General features: G+C 38.1%; 1 pseudogene; it reads left to right on the top strand.

The window, feature by feature from the left end:
• Positions 1 to 2348: 2348 nt before the first annotated feature.
• On the top strand, positions 2349 to 4712 carry LOC134382713 (melanoma inhibitory activity protein 2-like; annotated as a pseudogene).
• The last annotated feature ends 1000 nt before the right edge of the window (positions 4713 to 5712 follow it).

Here is a 5712-nt window from a genome sequence, read left to right as displayed (position 1 = left end):
AATATAATAGGGAAAAAAATAATTTACACTGAGTAAATGGGAACACAGTCTACACTATTATGAAAAGAAAGAAACAAACAGTTGATAAGCATATAATAACTGAGTTCCAAGATTTCATTTTTTAGTCAGTTCAGTTAGGCCAATTTTCCCCCCTATTAATAGTGGCTAGATATATAATTGATTACTAAGGCTACATTTTTTTCAACATAATTTATTTAAGAAAAAATATTCTTACTACATTTTAGAAAGATTTCCTTTAAAAGGAATTGAACTGGTGGTTTAAGTATAAATTGATACCTCTTTTCCTCAAGAATAGTTAATTCAAATTAGAAAGTTAATGATAATCTATCCCACCGTTTTCCCACTCCCTATCACATATATTAAATGTAATGATAATGTTACATTTTAGTTTATATCCTATTTTTATTAATAAATATTTACACACGCTCATTTTTAAAAACCTATTAAGTACATCATACAGTAATGTTTATGATGGGGAAGAGGTCAAAGTTAGAAAATTCAGCCAAAAAAAATTCCACTTGTTTAAAAAAAAAATTCAGGTAAAAAAGAAGAGAGAAGACCCAAATAACAAAAATCAGAAATGAAAAGGGAGACTTTACAACCAATACCACAGAAATACAAAGAATCATTAGAGACTATTATAAACAACTGTATGAAAACCTGGAAGATACGGATAAGTTTCTGGACACATACAAACTACCCAGACTGAACCAAGAAGAGACAGAAAAACTGAACAGACCAATAACAAGCGAGATTGAAGTCACTGGCAATCTTCCAACAATGAAAAGCCCAGGTATAGATGGCTTTACAGTTGAATTCCATCAAACTTGTAAGGAGGGATTAATACCAATTCTCCTGAAACTATTCCAAAAAATTGCAACAGAAGCCATTCTCCCAAACTGATTCTATGAGGCCAACATAACTCTGATATCAAAACCAGATAAAGACACAACAAAAAAAGAAAATTACAGGCCAATATCCTTGATGAACACAGATGCAAAAATCCTCAAAATATTAGCAATCAGAATACAGCAACACATGAAAAAAATTACACACCATGATGAAGTGGGATTCATCCCAGGGATACAAGGATGGTTCAACATATGAAAGTCAATAAATGTGATACAATAAATGTAACGGGCCTGCGGCCGGTGTGAATCTGGCCATCACAGCTTGGGCATGAATTGGTGACAATCAGCTTTGTATCCCATAAATAACCAATAAAATTTTTAAAAAAAGAATAAATGGGTACAGGAGATCTTATTGGTGTGGTGAAAATGTTCTAAAACTGATTTGTGGTGATGGCCGCACAACTTGATAAACTTACTGGAAATCATTGAATTGCATACCTGAAATGGGTGGATTACATGATATATAAAATATTCCTCAATAAAGTTTTTTTTAAAGAGCATTTCACTGACATTCAGCAGATCCCGAAATACAGCACTCTTCTGCCACTAAATGGGTAAACACCCCTGGACAAGTACTTACTGTAGACCTTGTTTTCATTACCTATAAAGAGAGAGTTGGGCCAGGTGAAGCCCAGAGTATCTCATGCCTCTTCCCATTGCCACATTCTATGGCTATTTTGGCAAAGTTAGTCTCAAAGAAAACACTTTCATTCCTTGGCAGATATCTAAGTAAGGATGCTCTTCTGAAAGAAATTAAAATCACAAAATTTCCTTTAAAAAATTGCCAAAAGAAAAGTTGATCTCATAGAAGTAGAGCACAGAATAGTAGTTACTAGAGGCCGGGAAGGGTAGGGGGAGAAGGGGAAAGGCAGAGGTTACAGATACAGAATTATAGCTAGATAGGAGGAATAACTTCTAGTGATCTACAGCTTTGTAAGGTGACTATAGTTAGCACCAATTTATTATATATAATTTCAAATAGCTAGAGGGGATTTTGAATTTTCCCAACTCAAAGAAATGACAATATTTGAGTGATGAGTATGCTACTTACCCACATTTGATCATCGCATGTTATAAACATGTATTCAAATATGGCGGTGGCCCGCCAGAAACCAAGCTGAGGTGGGGGGTGGTGAGGTCAGCGTGTGTCACAGGCTTGTGCGGGGCGGGCTCGGGCCCGCATGGCATAAGTGACGCATCACAAAGGGCCCTGGTTACCAGGGTGCGCGTGGGGGACGCCTGAGGCCAGTGGGCGCCAGTGCTCCCCGGCTCCCTGCACAGCTGGCTGCGCCGTGGTCTGCTACTGTCGCCGGGGCCAGTTCGCATTCCCGACAGAACGCAGAGCTGTCTCAGCTGCTGGTTGTGGCCTGGCCAGGCCGTGGCTACCGCAGCCACAGCCAAAGCAGCCTGGGCGCCATGGAGGTGCCCAGGGCTGCCCCTCAGCCGTACTTGGGACTGGTCCTGGAAAAGCTGCGCAGGACTGTGGCAGCATTGCCTGAAGATCTGAGACCGGGCCCTGGTTCTCCGTGGGAATTGGTGATATGTGTGGCTATTACTGGATTTTTTATTCTCTTGCTTTTGTGGAGAAGTGTTCAGTTGGTTAGAAGCTGGCTTTATGTAGGAAGAGAAAAAAAGCTTGCTGAAAAGCTTTCTGGACTAATTGAAGAAAAATGTAAACTACTTGAAAAATTTAGCTTTGTTCAACAGTAGTATGAAGGCTTAGAGTCAGCTTTGAAGGATGCCAGCTTTGAGAAGGAGTCAACAGAAGCACAAAGTTTGGAGGCAACCTATGAAAAGCTGAACAGGTCCAAATCTAAACTTGCAGATGAAATAGTCTTTTTAGCAAAAGAATTATAAGAACAGAAATCTAAACATTCTGAGCAAGATGAATTGATGGCAGATATTTCAAAAAGGATACAGTCCCTAGAAGATGAATCAAAATCCATCAAGTCACAAGTAGCTGAAGCCAAAATAATCTCCAAAATATTTCAAATGAATGAAGAACGTCTGAAGGTGGCAATAAAAGATGCCTTGAATGAAAATTCCCAAGTTCAGGAAAGCCAGACACAGCTTTTACAAGAAGCTGACGTATTGAAAGAACAAGTGAGTGAACTTAATAAACAGAAAATAACATTTGAAGACTCCAAAGTACATGCAGAACAAGTTGTAAGTGATAAAGAAAATCACATCAAGTCTCTGACTGAACGCTTGCTCAAGATGAAAGACTGGGCTGCTGTGCTTGGAGAAGACATAATGGATGATGACTTGGAATTGGAAATGAAGAGTGAATCACAAAATGGTGCTCGCTTAGATGATCAGCCAAAAGGAGCTTTGAAGAAACTGATTGACGCTGCTAAGTTAAATGCTTCTTTAAAAACCCCAGAAGGAGAAAGAAAACAAATTCACACTCGGTTATCTGAAGTAGATAAAACAAAGGAAGAGCTTACAGAGCATATTAAAAATCTCCAGACTGAACAAGCATCTTTACAGTCAGAAAACACACAGTTGGAAAGTGAAAATCAGAAGCTTCAGCAGAAACTTAAAGTGATGACTGAACTGTATCAAGAAAATGGAAAGAAACTCCACAGGCAATTAATAGTAGAGGAAAATTACCAGTTAGAGAAGGAGAAAATTTCCAAAGTAGAAGAAAAGATCAGCCATGCAGCTGAAGAACTGGAGACCTATAGAAGGCGAGCCAGAGATGTTGAAGAAGAATTGGAGAGAACCATTCGTTCCTATCAGGGGCGGATGACTTCCTATGAGAAAGAAGCGCATGATAATTGGTTGGCAGCTGGGACTGCTGAAAGATACCTCAGTGATTTTAGGAAAGAAAATGTTTACAAGAGACAAAAAATTAACAGAAAAAGAGTTTAAATTTGAACTTTTCAAAAAAGATCCTTATGCACTTGATGCTCCAAATACAGCATTTGGTGGAGAGAATTCCCCATATGGTCCCTCACCATTGGGTCGACCTTCATCCGAAACAAGAGCTTTTCTCTCTCCACTCACACTCTCACCTTTGACTCCAGGGTGAGGAGGAGGAAGAGGCTCAAGAGGCCCAGAGAATACTCTGGACCATCAGATGACCAATGAAAGAGGAGAACCAGGCTGTGATAGGTTAACCGATTCCCATGGAGCACCTTCTGGGTTCCTGTCACCTCCATGGGAACAGCACTGGGGGATGATCCCTCCACCAGGCCAACCATATTCTGATCCAGCTCTTCTTCCACGAAGGCAAGACAGATTTGATTCTAATTCTGGTAGACCATCTGGACCAGCAGAACTCAGAAATTTTAATGTGCGGCCTTTGGATAAAGTGGATGGGTCAAAGTCTTCACAAATGGAATCCAGTAGAAATGATACCAAAGACGATCTTGGTAATGTAAATGTGCCTAATTCATCTGTACCTGCTGAAAGTGAAGCAACTGGCCCTGGCTTTGTTCCTCCACCTTTTCCTGCAATCAGAGGTCCATTGTTTCCAGTGGATCTAAGGGGGCCATTCATGAGAAGAGAACCTCCTTTTCCTCCACCTCCTCCAGGAAGAATGTATGGAGCTCCTCGAAATTATTTTCTACCAAGGGTCTTCCCTATCCAGCCACCACCTCCATTTGCAATGAGAAATGTCTATTCACTGAGGGGTTTTCCTCCTTATGTTCCTCTAAGAGCTGGATATTAACCTCCACCCCCACATTCTGAAAGTAGGGGTGAGTTCCCTTCAGGGTCGATTCCGCGCTCAAATGAGCCTGCTCCTGAAATCCAGAACCACGGCAAGAAACCTGATGATATTTTTGGTCTCTCTTCATAAATAGTTTTGATTTAGCCCTCATTTTTAGTTTAAGTAACTACTTTTTTTTGCTCAAATTGAAGCTTAATGGAATTATAATTCTCAGGATAGTATTTTGTAAATAAAGATGATTTAAATACGAATTTTATGAGTAAATTATTTCCATTTTATTTTATCCTAGATTGTATAATTATTTTAATTTGATTAACTAATCCACTATTACATAAACAATAATGGGAATTTTATGTAGGTAATCTTGCAGTTGGGGATGTTTTAAACTCCAAGGGCTGTGTCTTTATGCCAAGAAATGTATTTACTATGGTTGTAGACAAATGTGGAAGTAACTTTATGCTTAATTAAATTTTAATTGATTTAAAGACTTGTTTGGTATTGATAATAATAATAAAATCAGCTAGTTTTTTAATAAAAAAAGCACAATGTACCCCATAAATATGTACAATTATTATGTGTCAGTTAGAAATAATAATAAATTTTTTAACTAACCAAAAGAAATTATGGATCTAAGACCCTTCAAGACCCTCTATTTATAAAGACTTGCTGTTGATGGATATTTTTATGCTCTTAAAACATGAAATCTAAGCCTCTATACATGCTGCAATGAAAAAGTCTGTGGTGAGAAGATATGGTAAGAAAATGAAGCATATTATTAACCAGTGTTTATGTGTTTCATAGACCTTTACTATCTAGAAACAAACCTGTAAGGAGGGTATAATGATGCTTATATGGTTCTATTTTAAACTTGTTATGAATAGAAAACAGCACTGTATACAGGTAAAAACTCATATGAAATCCTGCATATATGGGTATATGAGGACTTCAAAATGTTTGTGGAAAAATAGAATTGAAAGATAATATGAATCTGCCATGAGCTTTTTGAAGTGCCTTCATACATGGATATGTGTGTATTATATATTTATGCGTGTGTGTGTATAATTTACAGTTAATCTTTTTCTGATGATAAAAATAATACGTTAC

Source organism: Cynocephalus volans, chromosome 1 (assembly GCF_027409185.1).
Source record: "Cynocephalus volans isolate mCynVol1 chromosome 1, mCynVol1.pri, whole genome shotgun sequence".
In the NCBI taxonomy this organism is placed as follows: Eukaryota; Metazoa; Chordata; class Mammalia; order Dermoptera; family Cynocephalidae; genus Cynocephalus; species Cynocephalus volans.
Note: the sequence above shows the minus strand (reverse complement) of the source record. Positions and strands in the feature narration are given on the sequence as shown.